The 16,302-nt window shown below is 39.3% G+C and overlaps 1 protein-coding gene across 1 annotated transcript in view; it reads right to left on the bottom strand.

Moving 5' to 3' along the window:
- PPAT (phosphoribosyl pyrophosphate amidotransferase) overlaps window positions 1–16,302 on the bottom strand; it is a gene marked incomplete in the record, with an annotated part of 1,466,229 nt that overhangs the window by 270,258 nt on the left and 1,179,669 nt on the right.

The following is a 16,302-nucleotide window of genomic DNA, read 5'->3' on the forward strand; positions in this document are numbered from 1 at the left end:
TAAAGCAGGTTAAAGGAGTACTAAACAACAGTTAAGTATCCGACTAAAAAACACCTAAATATAACAAATAATAAACATATATATATATATGTATTTAAAATATCTACTAAAACATATGATAGGAATACATAACTAAAATGAATATATATACAACTAAAAAGTATATATGAATATATATTATAAATATAAACGAACAAATTTATGTATAAAAAACAGTAATATTCTTGTCTTACTAACTGACACTAATTCTGAATTATGTGTACGTGAACATTGTCTAATAGAAGTAATACTGACATATAGTCTTGTAAGATAAACCTGTTCATTTAGGTCTAAGCATTCTATTTTTTAAAACAGGTTTCAATGGGACCCTATCATTAAGCCCAGGGAAGATATGGGCTTGTAATTTAATGATCCAATTCGCTTCTGCTTGTTCAGTGTAATTCTCAAGGTCTCCTCCTCTAATACTAGGCAAAGTGACATGTATAACTGAGAACCTAAAAATATGGTTGTCATTGTATTGTAAGACGTGCTTAGACAATGCATTGATTTCAGATTTGATACGTATTTGGTAAAGATGTTCCCCTATTCTTTCTTTTAGTTTTCTATCGGTCTTTCCAACATAAAAAGCAGTACAGGATGTACAAAGGGCAATATAGACCACGTGTCTAGTGTCACAGCTAGCATTGATATTAAATGTAAAAATTTGATTCATGACTGGGTGTACGAATATATTAATGTTAAATATGTAACAACAAAAGTTACATTTAGTGCAAGACTGAGTACCTTCATAGATATTAGATACTGTGGGTGACGTATAATCAGGAGAGCATAATAATCTTCGTAAATTCTTTATGTTTTTAAAAACAAATTTAGGTTGTTCTCCTACTATTTTTTTAATATCAGGATTGATAGCAAGTAATTCCCAATGCTTGTAAATAATTTCCTTGATTGATTGGATGTCTTGTGTAAAAAATAAAGTCACTTTCTGTTGTTTACCTACATTTTCTGTTGTGACGGTTCTATCTGCACTATAAACCTCCATACCTACTTCAGAGAAAATAGGACATGCTCTATCTTCTCGAATTTTCTTAACATAAGAAAAACCTTTCTCTATTTCTGTTAATTTATACTTTCTGTCACATAATCTTGCACCCAAGTCATTCAATTCTCCTTCAAAGTCATGCAATATAGGGTTCAACCTTGACGCTCTAATGGCTTGTCCTCGAATAATATTAGTGAAGATATAATTCGGGTGCATACTGTCCCTGTATAAAAGGGTATTTTTGTGGCAAGATTTCTTATATACACCGGTGTTTAATTGCCCATTTTCCATCCGCCAAATTAATACATCTAAAAAACTAATCTTGCTACTAGAACTAAACATAGTGAATTTCAAAAAAGGGGTTAATGAATTAACTTCCTTTTCAAACCTATCCAACTCTTCTAGTGAGCCTGTCCAAAGAAAAAACAAATCGTCAACAAAATGTCTATAAAAAATGACATAACTTTGACACAACTCTAACTGGAAAAGTTTTTGCTCTTCCCATAAAGCCATAACTAGGTTGGCGTAGCTATTAGCACACAAAGTGCCCATAGCCATGCCATCCTTTTGTAAATATGACCTTTGATCAAATAAAAATACATTACTTTCCAAAACCATTTCTAGTAATAAGCAAATGAAATCTATTCTCTGCAATGACATACATTAAAAAATAGAATGCTTAGACCTAAATGAACAGGTTTATCGTACAAGACTATATGTCAGTATTACTTCTATTAGACAATGTTCACGTACACATAATTCAGAATTAGTGTCAGTTAGTAAGACAAGAAGATTACTGTTTTTTATACATATATTTGTTAGTTTATATTTATAATATATATTCATATATACTTTTTAGTTGTATATATATTCATTTTATTTATGTATTCCTATCATATGTTTTAGTAAATATTTTAAATATATATATATATATATATATATATATATATATATATATATATATATATATATATATATATATGTTTATTATTTGTTATACTTAGGTGTTTTTTAGTCGGATACTTAACTGTTGTTTAGTACTCCTTTAAGCTGCTTTATAATTTAATTGTTTGATTATTTTATTAAGAATGTATTATATAAGGTCTTTTTAACAATGACTTTGATGGTTTGAAAAAGCTGTATAGCGAAAGTGCTTACCGATCATTTTGTCTTAAATAAAAGTCTTATATTGCTTATCTTGGTGAAAACTATGTTCATGTGATTACTATTGATGGTCTGCAGAGATGTGTTGGAGTGACGGTCTGAAGAGACGTGTTGGATTGAATGTTTATTGCTTACAGCCTGGTTTGACCTCGAACAGTATTGTTTTATTATTTCTACACTGGCATTTTATTTCTATCTGTTTGTGGTCGGATATCTGCTTTTGGTGTTTACTATTTGGTGTTCAATTGACTGTGCGATTCCACATCACAGTGGTACCATGGCTGAAGCTATGGGAAACAACTTGGAGAATAATTTAGAACTCCCTTATAACCCAGACAACACATCACGGAAAAGACTTGTCAATGAACGTCTCCAGCTTTGCCTTGCTGCTGAAATCAACCCGTTATCACAGTTTGAACCAATAATGGCAACGGACGGTTCAAAGCTGAACAGTATTGATTTTGAAAGACGAGAGACTGTTCTAACCTCATTGGAATTTGATTTGCTCAAAATGAAGCATTTGCAGATGCAACATTTCCATTTTGAGATTTGTATACACAAAAGAATTATACCACGGGGCCTGAGAGTCATGAAAATGCCGACTACCGGTACTGCTTAACCCGAATTATTGAGCCGTTGGCAACAGCTAAATATAGAGGTGAGCATCAATTACATGAAATTACTAAATGAATTTTTTTATGCCAGAGGAACTAGCTTTAAAATAAATGATTAAGAAAAAAAAACAAGATTTGTACAATGGTTTCAGCAAAGATGTTATTGAACCACGACTTGATCGATTAATAGACAATGTTAATCTCTATGAGAAAAGACTCTTAGAGCAGAAAAAACAAACTTTCAAGAGACACAAATTACTTTTTACATGGCCAAGTCTTTACTTGGCCTAGAAATAAAAGAACTGCATTTAATAGATACACTGTGGTCCCCCACAGACCTGGTAGTCTGCCTGAGTCTGGTAATTTAGATGGAGGACTGAACAGTACTGTTGTGAGTAAAAAAACAATTTTGAATGATAATGTGTGCAATGCATCAGTCAATGGCAATGATAATAGCAGTAATATTAATTCTGCTAGTTTTGTAATGTCAATAAATGACAATGAAAGTGTTGTTAAAAAAAACGAGTTCCAATTTGTTGCATAAAGAAGCTGAACAATTGGATAGTCTAGATAAATCAAGCACTATTAATGCACATAACAGTGCTTTAGGTAGCAAGGAACCCGTAGTACGTAATAAGATATATAGTACATCTAGTAATAATAAAAGTAATGGACAAGAACAAGAGATACCTAGCCCTTTCCCTATAGCAGACACATATACTCGGGGAAGAAATCGCTCAATGAGCAGAGGGAGGCAGAAGAGAAAGGCATTAAATGGGGAAATGAAAGAACCTACCCTAAAGAAGATGTGGGAAAGGATGACATAGTGTGGAACCTCTCACATAGGCCTTTAAATAAATTTGAGCTTCAAGTTCTTAATAAGGGGTTGTCTTTCATACCCTCTAAACGAAGCAATTTAGCAGACACCATTCTTGATGTTAAGCTTTTTGTCAGGAATTTGCAACTAAATCTACTCTTCCCTGAAAATAATCCTAGAATTTTGACTAACCAGTTTAAGAAACCTAGTCTTTATGTACCGAGTTTACACCCTTTACTTGATGCATTTAATAAAGTGGTAGAAAAAGATATTTATTCTTTAAGTACAGATACAGAAGTTCGCATGAATAAAAACAATCTGACTTATAAACAGACTAAAGCAATGTATGATCTAATGAATGATAGAAATATTTCGATTAGACCAGCAGATAAGGGAGGCCCTACTGTGATAATGGACAAGGCATCCTATAACTCTTGTATGTTTGAAATGTTAAAAGACACACGTATTTATAAATCTATCTCTAATTTAGAGGTTCAAGAGCTCATTACGAGAGTACATAACACACTGGATGATATGTATAAAATGCAGATATTAGATTCTAGACTTTATGAGTTTTTACTAGTTGAGAACCCTGTTATTCCGGTTATTCAGGGCCTACCTAAGGTCCATAAGTACCCTGTCACTCCACCGATGAGACCCATAGTATCTGGGAGAGGTTGGGTAACGGAACCCTTATCTATTTATATAGAGAAAACCTTACGACCACTGGTTGATATAAATAGTTGTATATTAAAAGACTCCAAACAGTTCTTACTGGACCTTTATGAGGCAACTAAACATTTGTATGACAATACCTCTTATAAAATGGTCACAATGGATGTTACATCTTTATTTACCAATATACCTAATGCATCAGGATTAGAAAGTATACAGACTTATGTAACTTTACACTCTGATATGTCATCGCAGAGAATAGATTTCATTTGCTTATTACTAGAAATGGTTTTGGAAAGTAATGTATTTTTATTTGATCAAAGGTCATATTTACAAAAGGATGGCGTGGCTATGGGCACTTTGTGTGCCAATAGCTACGCCAACCTAGTTATGGCTTTATGGAAAGAGCAAAAACTTTTCCAGTTAGAGTTGTATCAAAGTTATGTCATTTTTTATAGATGTTTTGTTGACGATTTGTTTTTTCTTTGGACAGGCTCACTAGAAGAGTTGGATAGGTTTGAAAAGGAAGTTAATTCATTAACCCCTTTTTGAAAGTCACTATAGTTAGTTCTAGTAGCAAGATTAGTTTTTTAGATGTATTAATTTGGCGGATGGAAAATGGGCAATTAAACACCAGTGTATATAAGAAATCTTGCCACAAAAATACCCTTTTATATAGGGACAGTATGCACCCGAATTATATTTTCACTAATATTATTCGAGGACAAGCCATTAGAGCGTCAAGGTTGAACCCTATATTGCATGACTTTGAAGGAGAATTGAATGACTTGGGTGCAAGATTATGTGACAGAAAGTATAAATTAACAGAAATAGAGAAAGGTTTTTCTTATGTTAAGAAAATTCGAGAAGATAGAGCATGTCCTATTTTCTCTGAAGTAGGTATGGAGGTTTATAGTGCAGATAGAACCGTCACAACAGAAAATGTAGGTAAACAATAAAAAGTGACTATTTTTTACACAAGACATCCAATCAATCAAGGAAATTATTTACAAGCATTGGGAATTACTTACTATCGATCCTGATATTAAAAAATTAGTAGGAGAACAACCTAAATTCATTTTCAAAAACAAAAAGAATTTACGAAGATTATTATGCTCTCCTGATTATACGTCACTCACAGTATCTAATATCTATGAAGGCACTCAGTCTTGCACTAAATGTAACTTTTGTTGTTATATATTTAACATTAATATGTTCGTACACCCAGTCATGAATCAAATTTTTACATTTAATATCAATTCTAGCTGTGACACTAGAGACGTGGTCTATATTGCCCTTTGTACATCCTGTACTGCTTTTTATGTTGGAAAGACCGATAGAAGACTAAAAGAAAGAATAAGGGAACATCTTTACCAAATTCGTATCAAATCTGAAATCAATACTTTGTCTAAGCACGTCTTACAATACAATGACAACCATATTTTTAGGTTCTCAGTTATACATGTCACTTTGCCTAGTATTAGAGGAGGAGACCTTGAGAATTACACTGAACAAGCAGAAGCAAATTGGATCATTAAATTACAAGTCCATATCTTCCCTGGGCTTAATGATAGGGTCCCACTGAAACCGGTTTTAAAAAATAGAATGCTTAGACCTAAATGAACAGGTTTATTTTACAAGACTATATGTCAGTATTACTTCTATTAGACAATGTTCACGTACACATAATTCAGAATTAGTGTCAGTTAGTAAGACAAGAAGATTACTGTTTTTTATACATATATTTGTTAGTTTATATTTATAATATATATTCATATATACTTTTTAGTTGTATATATATTCATTTTATTTATGTATTCCTATCATATGTTTTAGTAAATATTTTAAATATATATATGTATATATATATATATATATATATATATATGTATATATATATATATATATATATATATTTATTATTTGTTATACTTAGGTGTTTTTTAGTCGGATACTTAACTGTTGTTTAGTACTCCTTTAAGCTGCTTTATAATTTAATTGTTTAATTGTTTGATTATTTTATTAAGAATGTATTATATAAGGTCTTTTTAACAATGACTTTGATGGTTTGAAAAAGCTGTATAGCGAAAGCGCTTACCGATCATTTTGTCTTAAATAAAAGTCTTATATTGCTTATCTTGGTGAAAACTACGTTCGTGTGATTTCTATTGATGGTCTGCAGAGATGTGTTGGAGTGACGGTCTGAAGAGACGTGTTGGATTGAATGTTTATTGCTTACAGCCTGGTTTGACCTCGAACAGTATTGTTTTATTATTTCTACACTGGCATTTTATTTCTATCTGTTCGTGGTCGGATATCTGCTTGTGGTGTTTACTATTATTTGGTGTTTAATTTAATAACTTGCTGCAAGAAAGAATGAAAAGAGTTTATATATGTCAGCAAGAATACAGATCAAAGACATTTTTGAAGAATGTACAAATGTACTGTTGTCCAGAAATTCTTATAAAGCAGCCATTCAAACTTCTATTTTAAGGGAATGGACAGAAAAAAGTGATACAAACAAAAAGCAAACAATATCATACAAGAGGTACAGACTGCAGTGTGGAAGAAAGAGCCTTCAATTGACAAAAAAAATACAATCAGCAACATGCCAATCCCTTTCAAGCCACTCTGGAGTAGAACCGATCATAAATATTATCAAATCACCTACAGCAATGGTTCTCAGTCTGGGTACCAGACTGAAAATGGAAAAATGAACATTATCTTCCACTCCTTCACTGGTGCACAGGACATGAATAACTGGCCGAAGCTTTGAATTTCCATGGCCCTGCTATTAATAACTCAGCTGCCTTTTACATCGAGAAAATGCAGTATCCTTTCCTCACTTTTTTTTGGTGAGGGGGGCAGGAAAGAAGACAGGTAATGGAATGGTTTGGTTGAGGTTATGATCAGTGACTACTTTAGGCGTGAAGTAGTGATTCATTTTCAAACAGACGCCATTCCCGGGAAGACTAACAACCAGCACTTTCAACTCTGAAAGCCATCAATTCTGCAAGAAGGGTATCAGCAAGGGCATTTTCCATGTCAGAAATCTGAGAACCATGGTTGGAGGCTTAAATGGAGACTTAGTCGTTTTTTGTGGTATATAATTTAAGTCTCAAGGATAAGTGAGGCTTCTTCTGGATGGCAACAAACAGAGGACCCATTTTAAGAAGCATTTAATAGGAGCAGGGCAACCAATGGCAGACGCAAAAGAAGGCAAGATGAGATGGCTATAAATGCACGTTAATGGAAGCCCTAAGTCAACCATGACTTAAACAGCTCAATGAACTACTGCAGGATCAGGGGAAACTGGTGCTGTGATGAAGGTCCCGATTCCTTCTATGGTACAAGAGTGAGAACTTCTTTCATCTGGATAAGGAGGATTTCTTAATGGAGGGCATTTTCACCTCCCTAAATAGGTTAAACATGTCCTCAGTAATATGGTGCCCGAAGCACAGGACAGTCAAATCATCCAAACTATGAGATGCAAGGTCTCAAGGTTGGGATGTATAAAGACGCACTTTGTTCTGGGATAGTTGGTCCACCTGCATGGGCTGGGCAACGTTTCCCACCAAACATTTCCATAAGGAGGGCAAACCAGTTGTGCCTGGCTCAAAATGGTGTTAACAAATGCAACCTTGTCCCTGGGGAGTAAGATAGTACAGTTGTGTACACTTACCATAAATGTAGATGTTCGAGTCTATTCACTGTTGCAGTCATCACCTGTGGGTTATCCCTGCTGTGGTAGCCCTCTGCCAGCCCAAATACCAGAGTCAATATTTTTGTGTGCTGGCTGCTGTCAGGTCATCAGTGCTATAAAGCAAGGCAGCCGACGTCATTACATCAGTTTTCTTGCCCTAACCCATCAGAAGCACAAAGGAAAAGAGAGAAGTGGTCTTGGTGGCTAAAAGCCACCTTGGGAAGCTTGTTTCCCCCTAGGGGAAGATGTTAAATGGGGGATGGAGGGATGGAAACCAAGACTGCAACAGTGAATACACTCAAACATCTACATATGTTCTTCGTGTTTCACTGTTGCAGTCATCACTTGTGGGAGGATTCCCAAAGCTGAGGAAAAGGGTGGAAGGATAGGATGAGTCCTAGGTATGGGTCAGGAGGCCCTGCAGAATTGCAGAGGCAATCCCTGCCCTAGACTTAGAAAATAGAGGTAGGTGGTAATGCTTTATACAGCTATGGACAGAGGTCTAGGTGGCTGCTTCCAAAATGTCCGTGGTAGGTACTCCTCTGAGGAAGGCAGTGGAAGTGGAGGTTGTCCTAGTGGAGTGGGTACAGATAGACTTAGGGATGGGTTTCCCATGTAGTCTGTAGCAAAAATGGATACAGTGTGAAATCCATTTGGAAATGGTTTGTTTGGAGATCGGCTTCCCCTCTGTCCCTGGGGCAAAGCTTACAAGAAGCTGGTCTGTTTTTCTGAATGGCTTAGTAGAGTCCAGATAATATCTGAGTTATCTGTGCACATCTAGTGAGTGTAGAATTCTTTCCTCCTTTGTTTTGAGGGTTGGGAAAGAAGGTGGGAAGGTGCATGGTCTGGTTAAGGGTCACATCAGACATCACCTTGGGCATAAAGGAGGGGTTAGTCCTCAGAGAGACTCTGTATGCATGGAAAATTATGAAGGTCTCGACAGCCATGACAGCTTGAAGTTCCGAGACCCTCCTGGCTGATAGCTAGTAGGAAGGCAGTTTTCTAAGAAGGTATTTCAATTCTGTTGAAGCTGCAGGTTCGAAAGGAGGTAAGGCTAGTTTCTCAAACACATAATTCAGGTCCCAGGGTGGCGTCAGAGGCCTTCTGGTAGGCCTGATATTAGAAGCCCCTCTGAGGAATTGCTTAATCAAAGGATAAGAGAAGAGGGGTGGGTCTGAATCATAATGGGCAGAGACAGCCAAGGCATGGATTTCAATAGAGGAGAAAGACAGGCCACTATTGAGCAACTCTGCTAGGTAATCTAGGATGAGAGGAATGGAAGGTTGGGAGGTACTGCCCCCCTTTTGATTGTTTCCAGGAGCAGAATCTTTTCCATTTCCCTGCATATGATTTTCTTGTGCAGGGCCTTCTGGCCTCTGTGATTATGTCCAGGACCTGTTTGCTTAACAGGGACTCCTTGTTAGTTTTTAGTGTACAAGCCATGCTGAAAGTTTGAGAGTCTTTAGGTCTGGGTGCAGTACCGTCCCCTCTCCTGGGTCAAGAGGTCTGACATCAGGGGAAGCAGCTTTGGGGGCTGTAAGGTCAGACTGCATAATAAGGGGTACCAATGCTTTCTGGGCCAATCTGGAGCAATGAGGATGGCCTTTGGTCTCTCCTCTCTTATTTTGATCAGAACATTGGGATTAAGGGGCAGAGGAGGGAATGTGTACACAAAGAGGGAGCTCCAGGGGAAGGTCAAGGCATCCACCTTCTATGTTAGGAGATGATACTCCCTGGTGCAGAACTTGTGCAGCTGGTGGTTGAGGTGCAAAGTAAAAAGGTCCACTTCTGGGGTCCCCAACTCCTGGGTGATTTGCAGAAAGATTTCTCTGTGGCTGCCATTCGTGGGGGTCCAGTAAGTTTCTGCTTAGGTGGTCCGCCAGTGTGTTGTTGACCCCTGGTAAGTATTGGGCAATTAGGTGCAGCCCCTGGAAGTTGCTGTAAGCCAGCAAATCATGGCTAACCTGCATAGGGGGTAAGACTGGGTGCCTCCCTGCTTGCTGATTTACCACATTACTGTGGTGTCATCTGTTTTTATTAGATGGACCCCTGGCCTGAGATGGGGTTGGAAGGAAGTCAGAGCCTTTTGCACTGCCATAATTTCTTTCTGGTTGATATGCAAGTGAAGTTGCTGGGCATTCCAAAGGCCTTGGGTACACCTGCTTGCTAGGTGAGCGCCCCAAGCAATGTCTGAGGTGTCGGTGATAATGGTCTGGCTGGAAGGGCGGAGGATGAAGGGAAAACCCTTGCTCATGGCACAGGCCTCTGCCCACCAGAGAAATTCATCCCTTATACAAGGGATAAGAGGAAGAGTGGTCTCTAGGGACCGAGAGTGCTGACACCAAAGGTTCTTTAAGTACCACTGAAGTTTTCTCATGTGAAGCCTGGCGAGAGGGATGAGAAGGATGCAAGATGCCATATATCTCAGGGCTTGCAGAAACTTCCTCGTAGTGAGGTGACTTCTGGAAGCCAGTTGGGTGAACTAGAGAGGCAGAAAGCTCTGCTTTTCTGGGGATAGGAAGGCCATTTGAGTTGCTGTGTCTAGCACAGCTCCCAGGAAAACAATTTTCCTGGTGGGGTTTTGTTTTGATTTTTTTCTCGTTGATGGTGAACCCTAGGAAAGTTAGAAGTGATTTGACAAACAGAAGGGTCTGGAGCAACTTTTCTTTGCAGTCTGCCTAAATGAGGCAGTCGTCCAGGTAACAGTAAATCTGTATATTTCTCTGTCTGCAGAATGCTATAGCTGGGACCAAGCATTTGGTGAATACTCTGGGAGCAGTAGATAAGCCAAAGGGCAGTGCACAGAACTGAAAGTGTTGATAGCCTGCTCTGAAGCACAGGAATTTTCTGCAGGATTCCCTGATGGGGATGTGGAGGTAGGCATCTTTTAGGTCTAGTGTCACAAGCCAGGCATTTTGTGTGAGCACAGGCAGGAGCTGCTGCAAGGTTAGCATTTTGAATCTGGGGACCACCAAGGAGGTGTTCAGTTTGGATACATCCAGGATGGGGCGCCAAGTGCCCTTTTTTCTGGGAACAAGGAACAGTCTGGAGTAAAAAACTTTTCCTGTTTGATCTGGAGGGACAGGCTCTACTGCCCCCTGGGATATTAGAGTATGGACCTGTTTCAATGCCTCTGCCCACTGGTTTGGGGGGAGGTCTGGGTACCCTCATGGAATAGGGAATTCGCTGAAGAAGAATCTGTATCCCTCAGAAATTATTTTTAAGATCCATTGGTCCTTGGTTATAGAGACCCAATTGTCCTTGAAGAGGGTGATCCTTCCTCCTAGTTTTTGATGAGTTAAAGGAGGACAGAGGGGGGAGGGAAAGTCACTGAGAGTGCTTGCCATAGAAGCTTGGCTTAGAACTCCCTGCCTTAGAGACAGAAGTGGTCCATTGTTTGCTTCTTTGCTGGCCCTGGGATAGGGGCCTGGATGGCCTGTCCCTGTGGGGCTTACCTTGCGCTTGTCTGCTAGGTGCAGGGAAGGGCCAGTGCTTAGCATGAAATTTCCTGCTGAATCTGGGAGGTTGAACTTGAAAGAAATCTTTTACTGTTTGCATAGATTTTGCTTTGTCTTCTATCTTTTTAAGGGCCTCTTCTGCTTTTTCCAAAACAGGCATTCCTTATCTAGGGGTGCATCAATAAGTTTAGACTTGACATGATCAGGGAGAGGGTGTTCCTTCATCCATGCATGTCTTCTAATAACAGATCCTGTCACTGCTGCCCTGCTAGAGGCTTCTAGGGCATCATATCTACATTGTAATGAGTGTTTGGCGACTTGACATAGTGTAGTAATTCTGCCAGCTGTTTAGAGTTGGCACCATCAGGAGAGGTATCAATCTTCTCTCAATTGTTCCAACGTGTGTTGTTGATATTTCAGCATATGGAACTGACAACTGAGTGCTCTGATAGCCAAGGCTGGAGAGGTGTATACTTTCTTACCCCATCAACACACTGAGCAGAGTGGATGAGAGTTGTTGACCACAACTGTTAGCTGAGATATACAAGTATCCTGTTTTTTTTTCGATTATTTATACAGATTATTGTTTCTAACAATTAATATATAGCACTTTTATTGCCTGCTTTTTAGTCTTTGAGTGTATTTTATTGCTATTAACTAATCTGCACAAGTAACTGATTTGTTTGCAGTTAAAAGCATTCTGTATCTTTACAAATCTTTATCTGTTTAAAAACTTTCATTTGTGGCTTTCTCTAGTGCTTACCGCCTGTAAGCTATTGTTTTTGTCTCCACCCCCCCTCCCAGTTGGTGTCTTGCTGTTATACTTGGTGGCTTTGCAGTTGCCTGCCCCTACTGTACATCTGATCTATGACACTCCTCCCAGTCTAATGTCATTAGCTCATTCTACCTAATACAGAGAAAACATTGGATAAGGCCTTCTGTTTCTCCTTTTTCCCTTTAAAAAAAAAACAAAAAAAACACATTTTTTTTGCCTGAATCTCCTTGTGTTCTGACTGTGCTTCTCAAACATTTTGGAAATATAGAGTATATTTCAGAGCATTTATTATAACTGTAATTGCCTTAATATTGCTACAACTCAAGTGCTCTAGGTTGCACTGCATCTGAAGTGTTTGTGTGTTTTAGCTGCTTTTCTGTATATATATACATATATATATATATATATATATAGACTTCTCTGTTTCTTTAACTAAATAAGCTCTGCAAAGTTGTTTTATTGCATTCCTGTCTGTATTTCTGAGTTTTTTGCACTTTTAAAGTTTGTTTTTGCTTAGTGTAACTGGTAGGCTACACACTCAAGTGTGCTCGCCGAATTAAAGCATTTACTGTGTTTCTGTACCTAATTTCTGCTACTTTGTAAAAAAAAAAAAAAAAGAAAAAAAAAATATATCCTTGTTTCCCGCCTTTACTGAACTAGAATAGTCCAGTCTTCAGGTATTGCTGATCTCTGGGCTGTGTCATAGTTCCTGTGTTGCTCATATCCTTATTTGGATAGGAGGAAGCTTCTTTGTTCACCAGTGAGAGTGGGGAGCTCTGAGCAGCCTATCTGTCCTTGAGGAGTGGTTCCAGCCCAGTGACTTGTAGCTTATTGGCCATTTTGGGCCATTTCCTATCTGTTTCTAACCCCCTGCTTTAAAGCCAGCTTTAGCGCGCTTTTGCGCTTGTAATTTAAAGTTTGTCCTGTTTGTTGCATTTACCTGTTGAGGCTACACACTCAAGTGCGCTAGCCTGTGTTACATATTTATTACATTTTCCTGCTGTTTGTTGCAAAAAAAAAAAAAAAAAAAAATTATCCTTGTTTCCAGTCTTTCCTGACCTAGAGTAGTCCAAATACAGGCTTTTCTGTATTCTGGACTTTTGGAAAGTTCCTGTGTTGCCCATTTCCTTTCTTGGATAAAGGGAGGCTTCTTTGTTCACCAGTGGCAGTGGGGAGCTTAGAGCAGCCTATCTATCCCTGGAGGAGTGTTCCCAGCACAAGAATCTGGTAGTCTATTGGCTGTTTTTGGGCCAATTTCTAGCTCTTTCAAGTCCCCCTGTATAAAACCCACTTTGGCGCGGTTTTTGCACTTGTTACTACTCAGCCAAGCTCCTCGTGGTCCTGCAGAGTGGTGCTGGCAGCAGAGAGGCTAAAAGAGTGACTGCTAACCTGATAAAAGTGTTTTTTCCTGCTACTACCTGGGCGACTGTCCGATCTAGCTAAACTGCAAGTATTTCTGCTTCTTGAACTGTTTTAAACTGTTTAAAGATGTTATGCACCTCCACTTTTAAAGTTTGTCCTGTTTGTTGCATTTACCTGTTGAGGCTACACACTCAAGTGCGCTAGCCTGTGTTACATATTTATTGCATTTTCCTGCTGTTTGTTGCAAAAAAGAAAAAAAAAAATATCCTTGTTTCCCATCTTTCCTGACCTAGAGTAGTCCAAATACAGGCTTTGCTGTATTCTGGACTTTTGGAAAGTTCCTGTGTTGCCCATTTCCTTTCTTGGATAAAGGGAGGCTTCTTTGTTCACCAGTGGCAGTGGGGAGCTTAGAGCAGCCTATCTATCCCTGGAGGAGTGTTCCCAGCACAAGAATCTGGTAGACTATTGGCCGTTTTGGGCCAATTTCTAGCTCTTTCAAGTCCCCCTGTATAAAACCAGCTTTGGCACGGCTTTGCGCGATTTTGCGCATAGCGCGGCAACGGGCAGCTCCGCTTAATTGGGTTTAAACCATTCTCGGCTCCACAAAGTCTGCTCTTCACTTTTTCCCTTAGAACTGATCTAGTTCTCATAATAAACACCCTATTCCTACTCTAAGCCTGGCACTTGCTCACTAAAGCAATTATATAAGTCAGCACTAAAAAATTAAAAGCACTACACCCTCACAAACTCCCCTTGAGTACCTTGTTCCCCATTGGCCCTTTTTTTCAATTATAAAGGAATTCCCAATACTATTCTAGCATGTCCAAAGGTCAGTTGTCAATCTCCTCTCCGGTCCAGCTGGTGAATCTGAAAATCTTGAGGCAATGTTACAACTGCCTCATGTACACAGACAACCCTCTCCTCCTCCCAACAAATTCCAAACATATGTGAGAGATGCAACCATATAGCCAAACTGGAGGCTAAGCTCTCTCAACTCAGTACTGGCGTTACCAGACAGGAGGAGAAGGAAACCACACTCACTACAATTCCAGTCTGACATAGATCTACCACAACAGCAAACCAAACACAAACACACAAAAACATACTCGGAGGCTCTAAATAAAAACCTGCCTAAGCAGCAGAGACCTCCAAAGCAGACACCCAAGCAACCGCTACCCCAAAACAAACCACGTGCAACACATAGCTCACAAAGCCAGTGTGCCGAACAGTCACAGCCCTTAAGGCTAAACAACACTTGTAATAGGTGACTCTATCGTCAGGCACACTGACGTCCCACTCACCAGGCTGAACAAGGAGAAGGTCACGGTGAGCTGTCTGTCGGGTGCTAGGATCCGCCACATAACACAAGCACTCAGGTCACTCTGAGACAAGTGCAAATATGACTCAGACATTGTCCATGCTGGTGTGAATGACCTGAGACGTACCTCCCTGGACTACATGAAAAGAGACATAGAGGAGCTCTCTGAGCATGTAGCTCAGGCCGGTATGACCCTGACCTCAAGTAGCATCTTACCCTCACCAAGAATGATGCCACAATATGAAGACAAGATGATCAATTTCAACAATTGGCTTAGGTATTGGTATCATTCAAAGGGGATCCAATGCCTGTTAGCCTGGGATGACATGCTCAACAAGCCACGATGCATCACTAGGGACGGCTTGCACCTGTCACCCCTGGGCTTTTGGATATTGGCAAAGGCTCTTGCCACCCCCATAGTGCCTTTTTTAGGCAAGGCTCAAAAGACAAACCCACCTCCATAGGTATCACAAAGGATAAGAAACTAAGAGTAATGCTACTCAACGCCAGAAGTCTAAACCTCAAGATAAACAAACTATACAATAGAAGGAGGAAGCTACTACATGATAGAGCAAAATTCCAAAAAGGGAAGGCATCTCTGATCAGTATTAGCAAAAAACTACGGGCACTCATAAAATCGTCTAAGGCCAGCTTTGAGAGAAAAATTGCACAGGACACTAAGGATAATCACAAGGCTTTCTTTAGTTATGTTAGGAACCTGGGTGGGAATTCCCAGATATGCTCAGAATTAGTCCAAAATGACAAAAAATACACCGAACCCACAGACATTGCCAACATCCTAGCTGAAAGGTTCAGCACAAACTCCCCCCCTCCCCAACAAAAGGGCAAATATCTATCCCAGCAGAGTGCTGCCCCCCCTGACATCTCAGATGCTCAGGTAAGTGCCGCCCTCTTCAAAGCAAAAAACATAGCATCAATGGGACCAGATGGTGCCCCGGGCTGCGTCCTACATGAACTCCAAGAAGAGCTAAACCCAAACATAAAACTACTGTTCAATCTCAGCCTTACTACAAGATATGTACCCAAAGAGTGGCGTACAGCAACAGTGGTCCCTCCCCACAAAGGTGGTACCTCAACAGATCCTGGAAACTATCGCCCCATAAGCCTGATTAGCTTGGTCTGCAAAGCTATGGAAAGGATCATCATGGACCTCAAAGATATTGGGGACCAACAGACACTGGATCCTACCCAGTTCAGCTTTGTTAAGGGCAGATCCTGCCTCTTAAACCTGGTTGATTTCTTTGAAACTGTCACCAAGACCATTGACAAGGGGAAGGTGGTCCACACAGCCTACCTGGACCTTGCAAAAACCTTTCATACAATACGCCACTCGGGCATTATAGATAAGCTCAC

This window comes from Protopterus annectens, chromosome 2.part1, assembly GCF_019279795.1.
Source record: "Protopterus annectens isolate FY-2018-M chromosome 2.part1, PAN1.0, whole genome shotgun sequence".
In the NCBI taxonomy this organism is placed as follows: domain Eukaryota; kingdom Metazoa; phylum Chordata; order Ceratodontiformes; family Protopteridae; genus Protopterus; species Protopterus annectens.